Below are 24,865 nucleotides of genomic sequence, written 5' to 3' on the forward strand. Positions count from 1 at the left end.
AACAAAAGTGTACGACAATATTAAATGGAGCACGATGTTAGAAATTCTGAGGAAAATAGGAGTAAGCTGTAAGGAAATACGGGTAAGTTCTGGCGCTGCAGTCCGGAACCGCGGGACTACTACGGTCGCAGGTTCGAATCCTGTCTCGGGCATGGATGTGTGTGATGTCCTTAGGTTAGTTAGGTTTAAGTAGTTCTAAGTTCTAGGGGACTTATGACCTAAGATGTTGAGTCCCATAGTGCTCAGAGCCATTTGAACCATTTGAAATACGGGTAATATTTGTCACAGAAAACAGTGTAGCCAATCCTTGCACACTCGCTGTCTGCGTAACATAAGGCACTGTATGCGTAACAGGCCGAGAAAATCCCAAGCAGTTCGCCAGGAAGTCACGAGAGGGTGTTAGATGCATTTAGCGGCCGCCCATTTCCTCTGCAGGCGTGGGGGAAAATGGTAATAACTTCACTTCTAGGGCGAGTAGAACAATAATTCAGAGTTTACATTAAAGAGGAATGTTCCAATTAATTTTCGGTTGAAAAAAAAAATCGTAATTTTTGGAGTTGACCATCTTCGGCTTCCCTTAATTCAAGTTTACTTCTAGCTGGTAATTGGTGCCGAACGTTAAGAATTGTCGATAGCTAGCTCTGCCGGCAAACATTCTGTGTACCTAGATGCACGCACGTATCGGGCCTCTGTCGTGTGTTGTCGACATTTGTCTTCAGACAAAAGCTGAGTACAATATATTTATTTAAATTGCACTTGTGTCAACTAATCTCTTGCTTGCCTATCCAGATTCCTACGGCGACAGATTCCCTGACGACATTCCACCCATTTATCACTAGCAGCGGAGACGTAACATTTTGCTCCTCGAAAAGTAACGGTTACCGATTCGCAACATAACACTAGCTAACCTGTTGACAGCTGAAAAGCTGCGATCTTGGACAGATGAATAGTTGTTACAGATTAGCAAGTTACGTTCGAGAGGAGACGCGAAAACTTAAACGACGGTCGTTCAACGAGTAATGCAACACATTTATTTCTCGGTCAGTTTCGCCTGAAAAAATGCGAAATTTGTTGTGGGACGTCATGGAATGCCCTCGCTTCGACTTCTACAGTCTCATGACACGAGGCGGTGCTGTACGTAGCCTTCAAAATGCGGTCTGTAATGGAGTTACTTTCCAAGCTGAGAGCTGAGTTTCTTTTGGCGGAAAACCAGATCATCGCAGATATTCATAGGCGCTTCCAGAATCTATACGTAGACCTGACAGTGAACAAACAGCCTTTGGGCGAGGCGTCTGTCATCACTGCAACAAAGTCGCGCAGACTTATCTCCAGCGTGCTAGCCGGCCATACAAAACTCTGGAACCTGCGATCAAACTGATCCCAGGTGATCGACGCATCATAATCAAACTGCTTACTGCTCAACTGGGCGTTCATTCCGGTAGCGCAGACATTCTCGTCCACCAGTTAGGATAATCAAAGGTGTGTACCTGCTGGGTTCCTCTCCCCCTAACAGAAGACCATGGAGAGCAATTAATGCTGCCCTCCGCGGGAAGCAGTACGTGGATGGTGGACAGGTTACTGATGCAGCAAGGCGTTGACTCCGACGCCGTCCAGTAGAGAAGTAACATGAAGGCAGAAAAGTCCTAATAAGGTGAAAGGCTGTCGTATCCAGCGGAGATTATGTTAATAAAAGGGTTTTGTAGCCAAAAGAGTGAACAATATGCTGTATGTAATCCTGACTAAAACCAACCTGATTTCAGGGGCAAAAAGAGGTGTTGCATCACTCACTGAACACCCATCGTATTATCTACCATGATGACCTAAGGAATGGCCATTCGACCAACTAAGGAGAGGTCTGGCAACGTTATAGAAGACGAAACACCTGTAGGTACTACAATCGTGAAGCGTAAAATGTGTCGCAAAAGCAAAATGAATCTGTCTAGAGTTTTGTAGACAGGATATGGAAAATTAGTGTTATTACCCACCGATAGACAGACATTGATTAAACAAATAAGGCTGTTCTGCAGAAAGTGGAACAAAAGGCTCTGGACGTATTTCTGCAGTCGCTTCTACTCAATGTGCCAAGAAAGGTGCATGCAGTATTTCCAAAGGACTTGGCTAACGCCACAGGCATAGCTACGGCTTTTGAGGAAATAGACGCAGTAACTGGAGGCCGCGAGAGAGAAATGTCTTTTCCACTGACATAAAATGCTATCGTTGTGGCCTTGTCGTCAGTCAGAGTGTAAAAGATGTGGCTGAGTGGGACGCAGAAAGCGAGACTGCAGAACTAACAGGCATAATGGGAAAGGACGGAATAAGAACAATCAGCCATTTTGTGACGATTATTTCTCCCTGTGAAGGTGTGAGTCAACGGAATATTCTCACATTTGGAGATAAATGCTGGAGATTGAAATTATGTGTATAGATTACACCTGAGAACAATTTTATTTATTATTATTTTATTATTTTTTATTTTATTTAATTATTTATTGTGACAGCATGACCTGCAAACGACCTAAGAAGAGTCCTCAGATTGTCTCCTAACCGTTTTTACACATAAAAACAGCAGGGGGCGTGTAACAGTTCCTCTGAGAACGCCAGATATCGCTTCCGTTTTACTCAGTGACCTTCCTTCAGTTGCTATGAACTGTGATATTTCTGACACAAAATCACGAACCCAGTCGCAGAACTGACTATACTGCATGGGTATGCAACGTAATTGTAAGCCACTTGTGAGGAACGGTACAGAATCATTTTGGAAAGCCAGAAATATGAAATCAGTTGGAGATCCCCTGTCGATAGCTCTCTTAACATGGTGAGAGTTACGAGCTAGTTATGTTGCATAAGAACAATGTTTTCTGAATCTGTGCTGACTGTGTGTCGATAGATCTTTTTCTCACAGGCAATTTGTAATGTTCGAACACAGTATATGTTCCAGAATCCTACCGCAAATCGACATCAGTGGTATGGTTGTGTAATTTATCAGATTACTTCTGTTTCCTTTTTTGAATATTGGTGTTACGTGTGATATTTCCGTATTTCGGTTACAGATCTTTCGTCTAGTGGACAGTTGTATGTGACTGCTATGTATGGAGCTGGAGCTATTATATCAGCGTACTCTGAAAGGAATCTAACTGGTATACATACTGGACCAGAAGACTTGCCTTTATTAAGTGATTTGAGTTGTTTCACCACACCCAGATATCTACTTCCAAGTCACTAATTTTGGCAGAGGTCTGGACTCGAATTCTGAAACACTTCGTAGCCACAAAGTCCATCTCTCACGAATAAGCAAGAGTATTAAGGGCCAGTTCGCGTGATGAAGTACGACAAATTACAGGAAAAGCACTGTCGGTTAATGTGACAACAGAACTATTGGTAAATACATTCGTTGTGGGACAACTGGAAGAAAATCATGAGCTAGATAAAGTACGGTATTCTGTGTGTGCAGGTTTATTACAAGCAATTAGACAGTGAGCGAACTTTGCCCATTAGCGTTGATAATTTTGGGACCGAAAATGTACGTTTAATCTAAGGGACTGTTGGTCGCCAGTTTAGAAGTTCTAGGCAAAGTTGATGTAGACAAAACAAGTTGAGACCACAGCCATGAGCAAGAGGTCAGTATAACTGCATTAAGTGTAAAATTAGAGCATTAAGAAAGAGTAGCAGTGAAGAAGTTTACCAACAATCCTGGTGATACAACATGGGATTTAGATTGGGAGTCAATTACCTGTGTACTGTTAGCTTTGTATGGTGCCCAATCACTAACAACCAGTAATGGAAGAATTCATCAACCAACAACAACGCAATGATATCACTGAGGGAAGTACCAGGACATAAGATGCTGCTGTGCTGATCGTACCAAAGAAAAATTCGGACTGTAAGACTAAGTATCGATTCTGCTGCGATTACAGATAGTGCAACAGTCTAACAACTACAGACATGTATCCAGTACCAAATATAACTGAAACCCTGGATAACTTGGGACAATGTAGGTGCTTCTCCACTCTACATCTAAGAGTCGGCTATCATGTGGAAGTAGTATCAGAGAACTGAGCAAAAGCTGCATTATCCGTTCCTTGCAGTCATTGCCAGTATCAGCGAATGCCTCTTGTTTTGAATAATCCACTAGCAACGTTTCAGCCGTTGTTGGACTGAGTTTTGAAGGGATTGAAGCCACAACAGTGTATGCTGTGATATAAAAGAACACTTGGAAAAGTCTGAGCGATACTTTTAAGAGACTGTGCTTACCACACTTAACTCATAGCGTAGAGAAGTGTCATTTTGCACTACAAGAAGTAAATTACTTGGGACATGTAATAGGCAGAATAGCAAAAACAGACCAAATATTAGTGAAAACCATATGAAGTTTCCCAACACCTCAGACACGCAAGGAATTACAGTCGTCATTGAGGATAGCTAATTACTATAGGAAATTTGTAGAGGGATTTCGAGAAATAGTACGACCTCTGATGCACGTGTTAAAGACATGTATGAAGTTTCAGTAGACGCTGCAATGTGGAAGCGTGCTTGAAATATTGAAAGAGTTATTAACAACTGACCCTGTATTGGTATTTCTGGACTACAGGAAAGAATTCATATCAACATGTGATGCTAGTAATCGTGTGGTAGGTTGTGTTTTAAGCTAAGAAATATAACGTCAGCTGCTTATGCATCAAGGCGCTTTAACGTACCGGAAAGCATTTACCATACCTCTGAAAAGGAGGTGTTGAGCTTGATAGTAGAAGTGATTATGGGGATTATGGGGATTATGGGGATTAAAGGATCCTCTGAGTAGACAAGATGGGCATTAAAATTGAGCGAGTTTAATTTTGAAGTAATTCGCAAACACAGTAAGAAAGACACTATTGCAGATGGACTTAGCAGAAAGAAAGCGCGGGTCTAGCACAATACAAGATGGGGTACGGATAAAATAAGTTATTGTTATCTGAAGTAATCAAACCAAAGATCGGGAAAAACGGTGAACCGGTATGAAATTTAGTGAGAACATTGAAAGAAGTGTGGAAATGTGTGCAAAGAGCTGATACTAAGGCCCTGGAGTGTCAAGAAAGAGTGGAACAATGCAGTGATAAGTTATCAGAATATTAAGTCACTGGATGATGCTGATAAGCCCATATATCAAGACGGGTGAAACAAAAAAAAACTATACCCCTTGCCAAGGCCATATTACGTTGCTGAATTGACCTTTCTAGATAATAAACTACAGCTGTCAACACGTGTGACTTGTGCATGATGGGCACAGGGACGCCCCAGTTACGCTGCCACCTCTACCAGTAGACCTTCCAAAAAAAGGTGAAAGGATCAGGAGGAAAAGGAATAAACCAGTCTTCTACACAAGTTGCAGATGCAATTCCTTAAGGATTAGGATCAAGAAAGAAGCAGCAGCAGCAGATTAAGTTATGATCATGTTCGGGAAGAATAACTAGTGGTATGTGATTGATGGGTAATAGTAATTTCTGGATGTTGTGTGTATAAACCATTTAGCTTATGTGGTGGTAATTCAGAGGACCTTGTGTTATATATGAACGTCAGATGATACGAATAGAGTGTTCTTTTATTTTGTGAGGATTATAGTTATGGATGTTGTTTGTAGACGAGGGACTTGGATCGAGAAAGGGATACTATCCTCTTGATTTAAAGAGTCTGGGAGTTTTCGTGTTAGCTACTCGAGAGTGTAAACTGAATATCTCGGAGAAAGCTGCCGTCGCCACGGTAAACTGCCATTATCATTATCTTGTTGATGGCAGCAGCGGCCACCATCGGCCATCACAGACTGTAACTACAGATAGACTGGCCACAATGCAGCGAATGACAGAATTCGATGCTGGACAAGAGCCGGCAGCAATGCCAATCAGAAATACTCCCTTGCTATGCAGTCCTTCAAACATGAAAATGTGGAAAATAGTTTGTGTGAACAGATTGTTCAGTCTAGCCTGTACCACAAGTGTGACTGACTGTTTTACCATTAGCCGGCCGATGTGACCGAGCGGTTCTAGGCGCTTCAGTCTGGAACCGCGCGACGCTACTGTCGCAGGTTCGATTCCTACCTCGGGCATGGATGTGAGTGATGTCCTTAGGTTAGTTAGGTTTAAGTAGTTCTAAGTTCTAGGGCACTGATGACCACAGATGTTAAGTCCCATAGTGCTCAGAGCCATTTATTTTTACCATTACTTGTGACGTTAACCTAGAGATGTGACAGCACACTTACGTGCCAGCTGTAACGTTTTAAGCGTACACACACCTGTGCACTCAAGAGTACTAGGCAAAATGGCGTGCCTCACCTTCAACACATACAATAGACCAGTGTGGCAATATTCGTATTCACAGAACTGTGATGGCGAAACAGCCAACGAATGGCACCACTTGAAAATGGCGTCAGATCAAACTTGTGCAGGAGCGCACAAATTAAATTCAGCAGTTGCAGGCTACAAGGAGTCATTTAACAATTTCAGAGAGAATAACTAAACTTGTACAAAAAGAAGCTTAAATAGTTGGACAAATTTCGCTACTTGTAAAGAATAGTAAATGAAGGGAGAAGATACAAGACGACACAGTACCAGGTTTTGCACAAGGCGAAAGGGCGATGTGCAAGTATGTATAGCTTCTAATATGCGGGAAAGGCCTTGAGCCTAGCAAGAGATTCACGGTTATTTGTATTTGAACTGAAAGGTGTACGGTGGTGAAAACGTACATGAAACGAATAGTTGCTACTGAAAGAATACTATGAAGGATGCAACGGTGGTCCTGAAATGCAGACTACAGGGTGAGTCGCGTAAGACGTAACACCCCCATTATTCCGGGGGCGATTGCGCGTATCGACAAGCGGTGTTCGGTGAATCATAGACGACTATGGGGCACATACTTTGGTACATGCACAATAATCACAACATTTATATTGACCGAGATAATGACGCAAGTACATGTTTTTTAAATGGGACGCTATACTTTTTTTACCATCATTCGCACGCTCTGTAAAAAACGCGTATAGTGATGTAACGCATGTTGCTATTGTGATTCAAACTTCGCTTAAAAGACGCTGGGAAATATTGTACGATTTGAAGGTCGAGGCGGTCGGAAGCGACAGCAGACTTAACACGCCTCGCGCGACTCGCAGGCCGAGTTGCCGTGCTCTATGCAGCTTGAGCGGCCTACGCTACGTAGGTAAGTCCTCATCCGCCCCCTTAAAGTTTGAATCACAATAGCAACATGCGTTACATCACTATACGCGTCTTTTCCGGAGCGTTCGAATGATGGCAAAAAAAGTATAGCGTCCCATTTTTAAAAAATGTACTTGCCTCATTATCTCGGTCAATATAAATGTTGTGATTATTGTGCATGTACCAACGTATGTGTCCCATAGTCCCCTATGATTCGCCGAAAACCGCACGCCTGTACGTGCAATCGCCCCCGGAATAAAGGGGATGTTACGTCTTACGCGACTCACCCTGTATAGGCGGCTAGCTGAACGAACAATCCGGAGGGTTGGTGACAAATATGAACAATTCACCATTGTTGGTTTCCAAATATCGACAGAAAATATTGCGATGACTAAAATTCGGCACTAACGAGGAAAACGAGAGGTGCATCAAGTTTGATTTGCGAGTGCATTATTTGACACAGCAGTGGTCCCTCTGCTCTCGTCGACTGCACATTTTTCTCTTGATATCATCTTTACTCCTCTCCGACAATGCTACGGCCGGCGTAAAAAACGAGGCGAAGATGCGAGCGCCCGCCAGCTCAGCTGTTGCTCGGAAGGGCTGCGTCACGGTGTAGCGGCGTTGCCTTTCCGCACCGCGTGTCCGACAGCTGCGTTTCTTATCGTCAGGCTTTATCGGCGGAACGCAGAGTTAACTGCCCAGCAGAGCTTACTGCGCCTGTGGCTTATCCAAATACTACATTTACACCAGCGTACACTGTGCTTAGGTGGAATACGTGGGCATGGAATTCTCATACCAAAACAAAGAAAAAAATTAAACGTGTCTGGAGACTAAAATAGGTAAAATAGTCCCCCATTCGGATCTCCGGGCGGGGACTACTCAGGAGGACATCGTTATCAGGAGAAAGAAAACTGGCATTCTACGGATCGGAGCGTGGAATGTCAGATCCCTTAATCGGGCAGGTAGGTTAGAAAATTTAAAAAGGGAAATGGATAGGTTAAAGTTAGATATAGTGGGAATTAGTGAAGTTCGTTGGCAGGAGGAACAAGACTTTTGGTCAGGTGATTACAGGGTTATAAATCCAAAATCAAATAGGGGTAATGCAGGAGTAGGATTAATATTGAATAAAAAATAGGAGTGCGGGTAAGCTACTATAAACAGCATAGTGAACGCATTATTGTGGCCAAGATAGACACGAAGCCCATGCCTATACAGTAGTACAAGTTTATATGCCAACTAGCTCTGCAGATGAAGAAATTGATGAAATGTATGATGAGATAAAAGAAATTTTTCAGGTAGTGAAGGGAGATGAAAATTTAATAGTCTTGGGTGACTGGAATTCGACAGTAGGAAAAGGAAGAGAAGGAAACGTAGTAGGTGAATATGGATTGGGGCTAAGAAATGAAAGAGAAGCCGCCTGGTAGAATTTTGCACAGATCATAACTTAATCATAGCTAACACTTGGTTCAAGAATCATGAAAGAAGGTTGTATACATGGAAGGACCCTGGAGATACTAAAAGGTTTCAGATAGATTATATATCAGACAGAGATTTAGGAACCAGGTTTTAAATTGTAAGACATTTCCAGGGGCAGATGTGGACTCTGACCACAATCTATTGGTTATGAACTGTAGATTAAAACTGAAGAAACTGCAAAAAGGTGGGATGGGACCTGGATAAACTGAAAGAAACAGAGGTTGTACAGAGTTTCAGGGAGAGCATAAGGGAACAATTGACAGGAATGGGGGAAAGAAATGCAGTAGAAGAAGAATGGGTAGCTTTGAGGGATGAAATAGTGAAGGCAGCAGAGGATCAAGTAGGTAAAAAGACGAGGGCTAGTAGAAATCCTTGGGTAACAGGAGAGATACTGAATTTAATTGATGACAGGAGAAAATATAAAAATGCAGCAAGTGAAACAGGCAAAAAGGAATACAAACGTCTCAAAAATGAGATCGACAGGAAGTGCTAAATGGCTAAGCAGGTATGGCTAGAGGACAAATGTAAGGATGTAGAGGCTTATCTCATGAGGGGCAAGATAGCAGGAAAATTAAAGAGACCTTTGGAGAAAAGAGAACCACTTGCATGAATATCAAGAGCTCAGATGGAAACCCGGTTCTAAGCAAAGAAGGGAAAGGAGAGAAATGGAAGGAGTATATAGAGGGTCTATACAAGGGCGATGTACTTGAGGACAATATTATGGAAATGGAAGAGGCTGTAGATGAAGATGAAATGGGAGATACGATACTGCGTGAAGAGTTTGACAGAGCACTGAAAGACCTAAGTAGAAACAAGGCCCCGGGAGTAGACAGCATTCCATTAGAACTGCTGACGGCCTTGGGAGAGCCAATCCTGGCAAAACTCTACCATCTGGTGAGCAAGATGTATGAGACAGGCGAAATTCCCTTAGACTTCAAGAAGAATATATTAATTCCAATCCCAAAGAAAGCAGGTGTTGACAGATGTGAAAATTACCGAACTATCAGTTTAATAAGTCACAGCTGCAAAATACTAACGCGAATTCTTTACAGACGAATGGAAAAACTGGTAGAAGCCGACCTCGGGGAAGATCGGTTTGGATTCCGTAGAAATGTATCTTAGAAGAAAGATTAAGGAAAGGCAAACCTACGTTTATAGCATTTGTAGACTTAGAAAAAACTTTTGACAATGTTGACTGGAATACTCTCATTCAAATTCTGAAGGTGGCAGGGGTAAAATACAGGGAGCGAAAATCTATTTACAATTTTTACAGAAAGCAGATGGCAGTTATAGTAGCCGAGGGACATGAAAGGGAAGCAGTGGTTGGGAAGGGAGTGAGAGAGGATTGTAGCCTCTCCCCGATGTTATTCAATCTGTAGATTGAGCAAGCTGTAAAGGAAACAAAAGAAAAATTCGGAGTAGGAATTAAAATCCATGGAGAAGAAATAAAAACTTTGAGGTTCGCCGATGACATTGTAATTCTGGCAGAGACAGCAGTTGAACGGAATGGACATTGTCTTGAAAGGAGTATATAAGATGAACACCAACAAAAGCAAAACGAGGATAATGGAATGTAGTCGAATTAAGTCGGGTGATGCTGCGAGTATAGATTTAAGTGTCAGGGAGTCGTTTCTGAAAGTATTTGTATGGAGTGTAGCCATGTATGGAAGTCAAACATGGACGATAAATAATTTGGACAAGAAGAGAATAGAAGCTTTCGAAATGTGCTGCTACAGAAGAATGCTGAAGGTTAGATGGGTAGATCACATAACTAATGAGGAGGTATTGAATAGAATTGGGGAGAAGAGGAGTTTGTGGCACAACTTGACTAGAAGAAGGGATCGGTTGGTAGGACATGTTCTGAGGCAGCAAGGGATCACCAATTTAGTACTGGAGGGCAGCGTGGAGGGTAAAAATCGTAGAGGGAGACCAAGAGATGAATACACTAAGCAGTTTCAGAAGGATGTAGGCTGCAGTAGGTACTGGGAGTGAGGCACAGGATAGACTAGCATGGAGAGCTGCATCAAACCAATCTCAGGACTGAAGACCACAACAACAACAACAACAACAACAACGTCTGGAGAGTACCCAGGACCCGAACGGGGATTGGAGGCGGGGACGGAGATGCATTTTGAGATTAAGTTGTTCTGGGTAAACTTGCTGCTAATTTCCATTGTGTGTGTTCCGCCTTTCTTCGAACCGAGTGATTTCCCTAAATCGCTTCAGGCAAATGCCAGGATAGTTCCTTTGAATGGACACGGCCGATTTCCTTCCCAATTTTTTCCAATCCGATGGGACTGATGACCTCTTTGTTTGGTCCCCGCTCCCAACCCAACCAACCTTCAAACTGGTACTGTACAGATACCTTTACGTTTCTGTGGGGCGGAGCAGAATTCGATTTTGTTTTGTGAAGATCGATTTTTCCTTGGCGGCAAAGAGTTTTTTTTGAGAGGGGGGGAGGGGGGATTGCGTCAGCTCTCTTATACGCAGTCCCTTACCCTGCAGGGTAAACAGATGGTCAAAACTGACAAGACGGCAGTAACTTACTGGCTGGTGAAGTGTTTACGATATACGAGCCGTGTCGTTTAATGCCAAGCTCATGAACTGCTGTGCACTCATTCGATGAGACGCTTTGTTGGCAGAAGATTGCCTCGCAATGTATAGTACAGATCTGCATGACAAAAACCAAGGAAAGAACCAAGTCGTTATGGTCGGTGAGACTGAATGGTATCTTCGACAATGGGGCATCACTGCTGAAAACCAGGAAGGTGGCATTTTCAGAAAGAGACGTGAAAAGCACCAGCGTTTGCTAGAAATGTCAAAGCTGAAACCGTGGAGGACTTGAAATCAAGATAGATAGAGTCTCTCGATGAAAACTAATGAGATTACTTGGTGCAAGTTGAAGCTCACAAAAAGATGTGTTTGAAATATTGTAGTTCATAGCTGGTCGAAACTAGAGGAGATTGGAATGCTCCGTTTTTTAGTTATTGCTGGAAGAGACTTAATGTGCTCCATACAAGTCAACTATAATTGAATTAAATTCCCTGAAGTAATGTAAATGAAATCTGTAAAATACACTGATGCGAAATGATATTCATGAAATCCGTTGAGAAATGACGGACTTGCTGCGTAAGATACCGAGACCGTTGCCATTGCGGACCTTCTTGTCCAGTTGTCCAGACATCCCGGCAAGACACAACTGTGTCCGATTTTGCAGAATACAGTTACGAGCTTCGCTCGAGTACTGAAGTAACATCATCTGTTACGGCAACATGTAAATGCAGGTTCAGTTTTATTTACGTCAAGTTTATGTCGACAAGGTCGTCTCGCAGGTGGCACTACATGTTACGTATCCTGTATCGATTATGCAAGCACTGTCATTCGAGAAAATACCGGACTTCTCCAGTAGTACGGGACTGGAACTATTTACGCAGCGACATATGGAAGAATCGGTTTCCATTTGAATATTGATCTGATAAGACGATTCATTCTAAAAGTAATACAAGCAACGAGTACAAGTTAGTACTACTTCAAGTGCTTATTGCAGATATATAGGGCGTGAAGCGTATAGTGAGTCAACTGTTTACCGTCTAAAAAACTTATAGTCTACGAAAATGCCTAAGAACGGAAAGTGCCACTTTTCTGTTTTCAAGAAAGGACGTACGAATCAGGAAGCGTTGAGAGAGATTTATAGCTGTTTCATCTCAGTAACGCACGGAAGTAAGGCAGATGTGGGGCATCGTATTTCTACGAAGAATTATATAAATAGATTCGCGTAACATCGACATCAAAGCCTATTTCTGCATTCAAGATTGAAAAGATACTCAAGACGAATTCCTCGTTGCTGCTGCAAAACTAACAATAGCTCATAAAGTTGTCAAACATCATCAGTCCTTTAGTTCCCTTGATCATACCGTAAAACTGATCCCGTAATGTATCTTGACTCCAAAGCAGTCTACAGCCGGGACCAAAATTGGCTCAAAATATTCTCGCGCCACACTCCGTGTCTGAATGCGTAAAACAATTGCAAGAAGTTTCATTTTACGGCATAGGTACCAACCCATCGAACAACAACGCTTGAAAGATGTTTCCTTTTGTTGTTCAATACTTTACTGAAACTGATGGAATCCAACAGAAGCTGCTGAAGTTTGATTCGCTGAACAAAGAAACATTGGAGACAACTGCAAAGTTTTCTCTAGACACTTCAAGACAACTGTAAATACCATTAGAAAAATTAATAACTTTTTTGTGAAGACAATACCAATACCAATTTTGAAGGGCTTTATCCAAATTTAAAAAAAAGTAGGAAAATATGTAGAAGAAATTGGATGCCCTGCTCACATTCTTCATAATATTGTATCAAGCGCTGCTTGAGTCTTATTTGTCGACATCGAAATAATGGTCATGAAAATATCTGATTATTTTTCAATATACACGATAAGGACAGATAAGTTGAAGGAGTTCTCTTATACGGTGATGTCAATCACCAGACCTTTCTATCCCACTCAAAAACAAGACGACTGTCGTTAATGCCAGCAGTTGAGAGAATTCTTAAGCTCTGGATTCCATCAAAACAAGTTTCTGAAGCCAAAGACAGGCTACCTAATATAATTTAAGATTTTTTCATAAGTTTGATCAGTGAAATTTACAGTATGTTCCCGCAGTCAAACTTGGGTCTGTTTGAAAAGATATAAAAAGCACGGAGAAGAATAAGGTCTCGATAATTGAAAAAAGAAATATATTAATCGACACTCAAAGAAGACTGCCAGTTTTATTGACATGCAAACCAATAGGAATTTGAACAAATTAAAAAAATAGGAGCCCTAACCAAGAAATAATTAATTTGATTTCAAAGTTTAAGGAAGAAAGAAAGACTCTATACCACAGCATTTGATTACTTAAAGAAATGGGCTATTTCTTTTGATAAATATCAAGTATTTGATTGGATGACGCTATTTGAAGCCCCAGATTGGATTATGATTGAAAACATATACCTGACTAAAAACAATGTTAAGATTTCAGTCGATAATTTTTTTCAGAAATATATGTATCTGAAGAGCTTTTTAGAAGCTAAGCTTGATTTTGAAGAATGGAAGTCTAAACACTCCATGGAAAAAAGGTGGATTTACTTTCTTAACGAAACCGAAAATCTTGAAGGCTAATGCCAACTGCTAAATTATGCCATTATTTCTTTTCTATTCGCGCAAACAGCGGCACTGAGGAAATAGTATTTTCGCTGATGTCAGCCCAGTGGACTAATGAAAACAAAACTGCTGCCAGGGACTGTGGAATCAATCTTACAGCGCTAGTTTAATTACAAGCTAACTTGTGTGGAGTTTTATAAATACTTAAAAGGGAAAAAAAGACATACTGAAAAAGCTGAAATCTTCTGAAAAAAATATTGTGTGCCAAATACTTCTGCCGCCCAAGTTCCATGGAACTGTTTTCTAAATAAAAAGTAATTAAACAATTTTTTTTACTTCGTTTCTACATCCCTATCTCTGAGGTTTCCGACGAGGTCCCAGCTACTGTAGATATTGCAACACTATGTGCAATAAACGTGTCGTGACAAATGAAAATTTGCACCGGCCAGGAATTCGAAACCAGACCTGTCGGTTATCGTAGAATATAAGGATTTTATGAAATGATTACTGCTTGTCTTTTTTTAAAAAAGATCTTACAACAAGCATGGAATACTTTAAGACTACTGATATTGAAACCCCAGCATCCTCCTTCTCCCGAGTGTAAGTGCCATCAGATATTGCTACTGTTAAGAGCTACTGAATTCACAAGCATGTGAAATACTTTCAGACTGAAATTCCGGGCGGGAGGGAAGGAAAGGAAAGGGAAGGGAAGGGAAGGGAAAGGAAAGGAAAGGAGGGAAGGGACGGGCGAAGGGTGAGATGATAGGTTCATTGTATCACTGTATTGTACGGTATGGTATGCCGTTCTCGTTTCTACGCTGCCTCGCTTTGCCACACACTGCAGGCAACAGCTGACCGACGAAAAGGGTGGAGTTAATTTTCGCTGTTGTGCGGTAAACCGTAACAGACAAGGAACCCAAGTCCCGACAAGACACCTAGCATACGGTTAACGTTTGTGTAACGCCCCCGAAAAGGCAACGTTTAGTTGTATCGCAATATCATGCAATATGTGGAGAAATGTCCATTTCTGCGAAGATTAGGAAACGGCTGATTCACGATGACGGCTGATAACTGGTAGCGGAGACCAGAGATCAAGGTCACGAGCTGTGGCTACTGGCTAGCCACAACGGCTGCGGCCGTTCCTCTCTCTGGCAAAGACAGCTTGCCTTCCTGCGGGCTGCGCTGGCTACAGATAAGCCCAGAGGCTCCCGAGCACAACCATTATTAGCGTTCGGAACATAAACGTACCCAGAGGGTGAGGCGGCTCTGGCTTTCTAGATCCCAAAGCACGAGGACCAAACAAAGCAGCTATAGCCGCTTTCTCACAAGCCGTTCTGAGGAGACTTGTGCAACGTCATCGTTAACTGCGAATCTTGGGTGAAGGGCCTCCTTCGCTACTTTCACTCACACATAGTTGCCTCACTGTCGGGAAAGACGTTGTTGTTGTTGTGGTCTTCAGTCCTGAGACTGGTTTGATGCAGCTCTCCATGCTACTCTATCCTGTGCAAGCTTCTTCATCTCCCAGTACCTACTGCAACCTACATCCTTCTGAAAGACAGAAGAAATAAAAAATAACATGATTTGCTGTGTATTCTCCTTCAGAACGCTGCCAACATGAACGAACTTTGCCAGACACGTCTTAAAGGTAGGAAGTCGTGTCCGTAGCCCTTGTGCCTACTGTTAATAGTGGGAAATGTTGTTCCTACTGTTCTGATAGGGCGGTCTTCATGTTATAGTTCATAGTCATGAAAACGCAAAGGTCAAAAGAACGTAAGGCTAAGTCAACAGTTTTGTGTATGATGCATGTCTGCTTTAGGTTTCACACGGATTATTTTAACTGTTGACTAAGCCTTATGGCCACGCCATAGCATTTGTATGGATAATTTTACTGTTGCCTAAGCCTTATGACTTTGTATCTTTCTTTACACAATGCTTAACACGTGTTATTACTTCTTCTGAGTAAGACAGGTTTATATCTGTGGTAACCTAGATAAAGGTTTGAAAAAACTTTTGACGTGGAACTGGTTGCCTGTATAGTTCCCATTGCATCCGTAATTCTGCTGTTGCTGACTACAGCCATGTCCAAGATTTTATAATGGCCCAATCTAAAATACTTAACAATCTGCTAACAGACGTAACTGTAGTTTCAGGACGACATTTTTGTTCACACAGAAGATCCCGCATTTAAAATTGTAGTTTTAAGAGGATAAGCTCTAGAGAAACGATATTGTGATGCTCTTCTCTATTACTTATCTATTAATACATATTTGCACTGACGTTCGATGTAACCGGTTTATGATAGTTAACACAACCTGTGCTGGACGCAAGTCTTTTTGGGAGACATGACTGCGTTTTATGTGACGCTACAATCGTTCTTACCACACGCGGTAAGCTTGTAGTAAGCCGTGTAGCATATAAATGGTTAGTGTTAGGGAAATGGGCTAAGGTAAAAAAAAGGAAGAGTTGGATTCGACATCTAATCGACGGCGAAGTTGTTAGAAATGCCCAAAATCATATCATCTGCAGATTTTCAGATTTTCTGTTTTTTTTTCCTGTTCACTGCGTATTATAAAACTCACATAGATCTCTTATTAGTCCTCATGCAAGAACACTTATCTGTGCAAGGCCACGTTCTCTGGGAACGTCTGCATTAATGTATTCAGGGTGTATCAATAAATAGCGAAAACTGATATGTTTCGAAAATAGACGATAATAGAAAAAGGAAACATTCCAGTAAAAATGGTTCCGATTGTGATTGTATGGTTACGAGCCGACAATATTTCAATATAACTTGTTGCCCTACTTCATACAAATGTATCTCAATTGTAAGCTTTTTGATTAAGTCCAAACTAATTGGGTTCAAAATGCCCCCATAGCCTACCTTCATTAGAAATACAATACCGCTTCAGTATGTTACATGTTGCAATTTATTGGGCACTCGTACCCCTTCAACGAAGTGTTTCACGTGTCGTTATAGTCTTTGGATGCAATAATACACTTCTCTTTACAGGAGTTACGAATTCTTTCAAACACCCCGGATCATATCGTGTACTTCGTCAAGACCGTACTATTCGCTGCTGCAGTTATCAACTGCATTAACTGGAGTGCTGCACACTTGAGATAATCCGAGACAGAAAAATCCAGAAGTCAGATGATCCCGGAGGCCAAGGTACAGGGCAGTTCCCCACCTATCCATCTTCCATCGTGTTTCAGCGGTAGATGCGTTACATCTGCGGTGAATGTACTGGTGCGGCATCAAGCGTGTGCTACGTTCCTCGATGTTGGCTCACGGCGTATTCACCAGTGCTCTCCTCTCCCGCAGCGGAGCGTTTGTTGACAGCCTCTGTCGTTTCGTCAGAGAACTATGAATTGCATAAGCTGGTGAGGTAAGATACACTGTTCGTCTGCGTTGCTCGGTACTGAATCAGCATATCGGCCGTCGTCATAAGCATGGCAACAGTTTAACACTGTCACGGTCAGTTACGCAGGACCTTGGCAACTAGAAAGCAGGGGAAGTTTGGGCGCCCCGTGTAATATGCTGTAATTGCACATACAGGTCTCTATACAAAATGCAGTGTGGGTTTTCTGTAGCGTTACTATCCGATTCGATTTCTTTCCTGTTCCGTTCTTGTGAGGAACGGTCGAACCACGACTTGACTCACTCCTTTACAGCAAACTTAAGGATGCACGAAGCGTAACTGAAATACTGATTTTTCTAAATTTACACGGTAGCCTGTCTCGAGAACAGCGTCATCTTTACTTCAGTGCTCTGGATACCTAAGACTCATTTTGGCTGAAACTGAAGTCTTATGGCAAAGTTGGGTTCGAGGCTCCGAGGAATCTAGGGGAAAAGGAACTCTCCCCTTCGTGTAGGCGATATCAGCGCACTGTATTTGATGGTGTTCAATGTTAATAGGGTGCAGTGTCGTGTCTTTGATAATAATTACGTAAAAAGACATGGGAAAATGAATCCGTTGCTACCCCATGTAGAACAACAGGGCGTTCACGGCTGTCAGTGTCCACGTCTAACGAACGGTTCATCAGTGGCCACTTCATGAGTGAGTACAGTAAGGTTAGAAACTAAGGCCTTGGCGTCCAATGTGAGAATCAGAAACTTCACGCTACGATCTGCTCTCCTGCCACCGCCCAAATAGGGCAAATGTAAATTCATTATGCCACCAGCATTCGAAACGGGTGGCTGCACCACAGTGCTAACGTGCGTTATCGATCAGACTGGTTGTGGAGGGTGATTTATTGTAGATTAAATAGAATGATTGCAGCTGTAGCGCCAGGTCTCTAAACACTTGGCCGCGCGGCACTCCCCCCTCCCCCCTCTCCCCCCCCCCCCCCCGGTCAGAGGTTTAGAGTCCTCCCTCGGAGCGTGCGTGCGTGTGTGTGTGTGTGTGTGTGTGTGTGTGTGTGTGTGTGTGTGTGTGTGTGTGTGTGTGTGTGTTTTTCCAAATTTTCTGTCGATTTGTAGCGTCCCTCCGATCTGAGATGGCGTAAATGGCATGGATAAAACCATTCTCTAGTTACGATACACGCCTTATGTCTTATGACGCAGCGTTACGAGTTTAAAAACTCAAAGAGTCGTTTGTTTTGTCAAGGATATTCCACCAATAGTAATTTAAATCTTAAGTATATGAAATAATGTAATGGATACCATGGATTATTCATTGAACAGCTTACAAGGTCATATTTCTTGGTCACTAAAAAAATGGAAGGCATTTGCATGCATTAAATCACTCCATACACTCCACAAGTATTTAAAAATAAGGTATGGAAGTTAATAAGTTGAAGTACTGACTGCAGTGACATTGGAATTGTAACAAGTGATTACCCAGTGTTAAGTAGCTGTTCTAAGGTCAGCGATAATACCATACCAGCCACGGAAATAGCTTATCTTAGACGATAGGAAAATGGTGCTGTTACCTGCATTGGACGGCCAGTTTTTACTGCCACTAATTTACAGGCAGTTCAGATTACCTGATGGCATGTTACAAAAAGTGAAGTACCCAGCAGGTACGGTAAGATGTCAACGTACCTTCGAACGTGACGTAAATGATTAGAGTTGTAAGTCTCTGTAGAGAGGCCAACAGAGTGCACTGGCGTTGTTAGATGTTTGGTGTTGCCTGGACCGATGGGGTAATTAAGGGGCGTCACATGTTAAGCGGCCATTGTGAAGAACACGAAGATGCCTGGCGCTCGTGTGGGAGACCGTTATCTGCATCAGACAGTTTGAAAGGGGCCACGTTGCAGGTGCCCATTTGAAGATGGACAAATCATGAGTTATTCAGTTTTTCAGGCATTCGGACGTGACAGTTGTTCGATGTTTGACTGCCTGGAAACGTGAAGCCAGGCATACTTGTCAAATTTCCTGTCGACCGCATGTCACCACCAAGGAAGATCGCTATATTGGCCTCTCTAATCATTTACATAACGGTCGATAGTGTGTTCGTGTTCGAAGTTACGTTGACATCCTACCGTGCCTCCTGGGTACTTCACTTTTTGTCAGGCAAGCACACCGTAACATCTCTGCCGACCATCCGAGAACAAGTAATACACTCCTGGAAATTGAAATAAGAACACCGTGAATTCATTGGCCCAGGAAGGGGAAACTTTACTGACACATTCCTGGGGTCAGATACATCACATGATCACACTGACAGAACCACAGGCACATAGACACAGGCAACAGAGCATGCACAATGCCGGCACTAGTACAGTGTATATCCACCTTTCGCAGCAATGCAGGCTGCTATTCTCCCATGGAGACGATCGTAGAGATGCTGGATGTAGTCCTGTGGAACGGCTTGCCATGCCATTTCCACCTGGCGCCTCAGTTGGACCAGCGTTCGTGCTGGACGTGCAGACCGCGTGAGACGACGCTTCATCCAGTCCCAAACATGCTCAATGGGGGACAGATCCGGAGATCTTGCTGGCCAGGGTAGTTGACTTACACCTTCTAGAGCACGTTGGGTGGCACGGGATACATGCGGACGTGCATTGTCCTGTTGGAACAGCAAGTTCCCTTGCCGGTCTAGGAATGGTAGAACGATGGGTTCGATGACGGTTTGGATGTACCGTGCACTATTCAGTGTCCCCTCGACGATCACCAGTGGTGTACGGCCAGTGTAGGAGATCGCTCCCCACACCATGATGCCGGGTGTTGGCCCTGTGTGCCTCGGTCGTATGCAGTCCTGATTGTGGCGCTCACCTGCACGGCACCAAACACGCATACGACCATCATTGGCACCAAGGCAGAAGCGACTCTCATCGCTGAAGACGACACGTCTCCATTCGTCCCTCCATTCACGCCTGTCGCGACACCACTGGAGGCGGGCTGCACGATGTTGGGGCGTGAGCGGAAGACGGCTTAACGGTGTGCGGGACCGTAGCCCAGCTTCATGGAGACGGTTGCGAATGGTCCTCGCCTATACCCCAGGAGCAACAGTGTCCCTAATTTGCTGGGAAGTGGCGGTGCGGTCCCCTACGGCACTGCGTAGGATCCTACGGTCTTGGCGGGCATCCGTGCGTCGCTGCGGTCCGGTCCCAGGTCGACGGGCACGTGCACCTTCCGCCGACCACTGGCGACAACATCGATGTACTGTGGAGACCTCACGCCCTACGTGTTGAGCAATTCGGCGGTACGTCCACCCGGCCTCCCGCATGCCCACTATACGCCCTCGCTCAAAGTCCGTCAACTGCACATACGGTTCACGTCCACGCTGTCGCGGCATGCTACCAGTGTTAAAGACTGCGATGGAGCTCCGTATGCCACGGCAAACTGGCTGACACTGACGGCGGCGGTGCACAAATGCTGCGCAGCTAGCGCCATTCGACGGCCAACACCGCGGTTCCTGGTGTGTCCGCTGTGCCGCGCGTGTGATCGTTGCTTGTACAGCCCTCTCGCAGTGTCCTGAGCAAGTATGGTGGGTCTGACACACCGGTGTCAATGTGTTCTTTTTTCCATTTCCAGGAGTGTAGATACACTGTGTCATCCTGAATAATTGGTCGGCGACTAGGAACATTCTGAGTAGGGAATTACCGTCCAATGCTGTGCCGTCAGCTGTTAATGCCGAGGCGCAAACGGCTGCGCTTGGAGTGCTGCCGTGAGCGGGAGGTCGTGGCCCGGTTACTGTATGGGGGAGCACTCTTTGTTCCGACGTAGTGTTCCGCTGACACCCGCAAATCGGAGCCACCGTTTGCGATGGTGTGAAGAGCATAGGGCCTGGATCAAAGAGGAGCCGAGTCACGTGCTCTTCTCAGATGAGATCAGATTCAGTCTGACTAATGATTATGGACGTACCTACATATGGCGAGAGGTGGGAACATACCCAGAAACGTTGTCGAACACAATCGTTTTGGTGGTCCAGCAGGGAGCGCCGATGAACGGTTTCCTACTGTGATCAGATGACCACCGTCGGCGAGTATGGAGGGAATCTAGGGAGAGGTACATTCTTCTAATGTCTGGAGAGGGTCAGCGGTGCTGCTCCTGGCATTATGGTGAGGGGGAGCCATCGGGTACGACTACAGTGTACGTCTAGGAGAAACTGGGGAAATTACGACAGTCCAACGGTACATCACGAACATCCTGCATCGTTGTGCGTTACTTCTCGCGCTACAATATCGTGGTGCCATTTTTGAGCGGGACAGTGCTCTTACATACTAGAATTTTAGAACATGTTTTTCCCTCTCGTATCATGTCGTTTTTGGAAACCCAGAATCTACTATGTAGGAATCAACATGGGTTCCGGAAACAGCGATCGTGTGAGACCCAACTCGCTTTATTTGTTCATGAGACCCAGAAAATATTAGATACAGGCTGCCAGGTAGATGCTATTTTTCTTGACTTCCGGAAGGCGTTCGATACAGTTCCGCACTGTCGCCTGATAAAGTAAGAGCCTACGGAATATCAGACCAGCTGTGTGGCTGGATTGAAGAGTTTTTAGCAAACAGAACACAGCATGTTATCAATGGAGAGACGTCTACAGACGTTAAAGTAACCTCTGGCGTGCCACATGGGAGTGTTATGGGACCATTGCTTTTCACAATATATATAAATGACCTAGTAGATAGTGTCGGAAGTTCCATGCGGCTTTTTGCGGATGATGCTGTAGTATACAGAGAAGTTGCAGCATTAGAAAATTGTAGCGAAATGGAGGAAGATCTGCAGCGGATAGGCACTTGGTGCAGGGAGTGGCAACTTACCCTTAACATAGACAAATGTAATGTATTGCGAATACATAGAAAGAAGGATCCTTTATTGTATGATTATATGATAGCGGAACAAACACTGGTAGGAGTTACTTCTGTAAAATATCTGGGAGTATGCGTGCGGAACGATTTGAAGTGGAATGATCATATAAAATTAATTGTTGGTAAGGCGGGTACCAGGTTGAGATTCATTGGGAGAGTCCTTAGAAAATGTAGTCCATCAACAAAGGAGGTGGCTTACAAAACACTCGTTCGACCCATAATTGAGTATTGCTCATCAGTGTGGGATCCGTACCAGATCGGGTTGACGGAGGAGATAGAGAAGATCCAAAGAAGAGCGGCGCGTTTCGTCACAGGGTTATTTGGTAACCGTGATAGCGTTACGGAGATGTTTAACAAACTCAAGTGGCAGACTCTGCAAGAGAGGCGCTCTGCATCGCGGTGTAGCTTGTTCGCCAGGTTTCGAGAGGGTGCGTTTCTGGATGAGGTATCGAATATATTGCTTCCCCCTACTTATACCTCCCGAGGAGATCACGAATGTAAAATTAGAGAGATTAGAGCGCGCACAGAGGCTTTCAGACAGTCGTTCTTCCCGCGAACCATACGCGACTGGAACAGGAAAGGGAGTTAATGATAGTGGCACGTAAAGTGCCCTCCGCCACACACCGTTGGGTGGCTTGCGGAGTATAAATGTAGATGTAGATGTAGACACGTCTGTCTACAAGCTGCGTGATGCTCAGGCACTTCCATGGCCAGCAAGATCCCCTGCCCTTGATAGGATGTGTGTGGGGCCAGCTCTGACGTCAATCCATGCCAGTGCCAATACCCTGCTTATCAAGGACCGCTTGCAACAGTTGTGGACCAGCTTGCCTCAGGAGAGGCCAACCGGATCAGAGCACACATCGAGGCCAGAGATGGTGCAACGTCATAGGAAGAAGTGCGCCCATACTGCCAAGTTCTTGACTCGCGGAATGAGCCTTTCAGTGCTACTGAATTGCCGAATTTACACTGATGGGACTGATGCTCCCTTTCTAATGACCTCGTCGTCGATAGAATGTTTAATCCTACTCCTACTTCCCAGTTTTGACACTGATGGAAGCAATTTCGTTGCCTATTATGAAAAATAAACACCTTGTTGTAATAGACAAATCACAAGCAACTAATAAAATTGTGGATAAGTGAAGTATAATTTTCCAACTGTCGTGTATTCATGTTAGAAATGAAGACTGTGTCACTGAAATTTCCTGGCAGATTAAAAGAAGCGTGTGCCATACCGAGCCTCCAACTCAGAACCTTTGCCTTTCGCTTGCAAGTGCGCTACTGAGTTACTCAACTCACGACCCGCCCTCACAGCTCTACTTCCGCCAGTACTAGGAGACGAGATACTGGCGGAAGTAAAGCCGGGAGGGCGGGTCGTGAGTTGTACTCGTACTCAGGTAGCTCAGTAAGTAGAGCACTTGCCCGCGAAAGGCAAAGGTCCCAAGTTCGAGTCTCAGTCCGACCCACAGTTTTTATCTACCAGGAAGTTTCATATCAGCGCACGCTTCTCTGCAGAATGAATATTGCATTCTCTGTGCCATTGTCGGGGATTAATACAATTTGGTTTTTATTGTAAAGGCTACTAGCTGTGCCGGCAATGGACCAACGCATTTGTGCACATCGATCAGTAGCTCCCAAGACGCTTCACTAGAGAACTAAATAAATATGCAAACGACAGTGAAAACCGACCATCCAATGCGAAACAGCAGCACTTTCCTGCTGCAAAGATACTCTTGTCTTGCGTGGTTGGTATGGAGTTAGTACTGACCTTAGGACAGCCACTTAACATTGGGTAATATCACTTCTTATCTCTGCAGTGCCACCGTAATCAGTACTTGAACTTATTGATTTAACTGTGTCGCGAGACAGGAAACGTGACTGAATGACTAACTCGATAACTTAGATTTATATGACGATAAAATCTATCGCTAGCAAGACTGATGTTCATGATCTGCTGTCTGGGAATACCAGAGGTGTCTTCTATAGATAAATCTTTTAACGTAGAGCAGAGCACATTATTACGGCAGTAAACGTGGGCAGAACACAGAACTCGTGTTTTTTGTTTTTTTAAGATAATCTTTCACTCTGTGCTGGCCACTATGGCCGATGCTTGTAGAAATGATAGCTCTTCAGTTAGACGAGCTTCACCTCGGGGGATTAATTCAGCAGAATTTTCCTTCCTCTGGGAAGTAGAAAAGATTGCTGAAGTTTCTTATACGTCAGGACTAAAACACACGGCGTCTTTACCTCCTCCGAATTGGTTCGCCTGACCCAGTATTCAGAAACAGAGAAATGGGATAAGAATCGTGACCATGTGGGGAGCGTTTAGAGGTGGAATACGGCGCTAAATACTATTTTTAACATCAGTGTCTCATCGTGGCTCACCAGCTTATTGTCAGGCTCTCGAGGGCGAACTGATCTGTCAAATTTCATACTTTCACATGTATTTCTTCAACATGTAGCTGTTGAGTTTTGCCCTCAAAAATACGACTATTATATTCAATTCGTCACATCTAAATATCAGTAACACATGTTTTGAGAAGGAAAGAAGTTGTTCTCAAGTTACTCAACTTACTAATCGGAGTGGAAATACCTAATCCACTGGAAAACGAGAAATGGCTTTGTAAGTTACGTGACAGTTCGTGGTAAGTCGCATACCTTGGAAGTACATTAATATATACATACGAAAAATTGTCGCTGAAAGTACCACGCACAAAAATGAATTTGAGTAATGCACAGCAGACGAAAGAACTTGGAAAAGTTGGACCAACTGGCTAAAAAAAGTTACCAAAGCCGGAAGGAGGTGCACAA

The 24,865-nt window shown here is 43.7% G+C and overlaps 1 protein-coding gene across 1 annotated transcript in view; it reads right to left on the reverse strand.

The window, feature by feature from the left end:
- The window catches only part of LOC126175905 (facilitated trehalose transporter Tret1-like), a 90,940-nt gene that overhangs the window by 62,454 nt on the left and 3,621 nt on the right, over nucleotides 1-24,865 (reverse strand). The window lies entirely within an intron of this gene.

Source organism: Schistocerca cancellata, chromosome 3 (assembly GCF_023864275.1).
Source record: "Schistocerca cancellata isolate TAMUIC-IGC-003103 chromosome 3, iqSchCanc2.1, whole genome shotgun sequence".
Taxonomy (NCBI): Eukaryota; Metazoa; Arthropoda; class Insecta; order Orthoptera; family Acrididae; genus Schistocerca; species Schistocerca cancellata.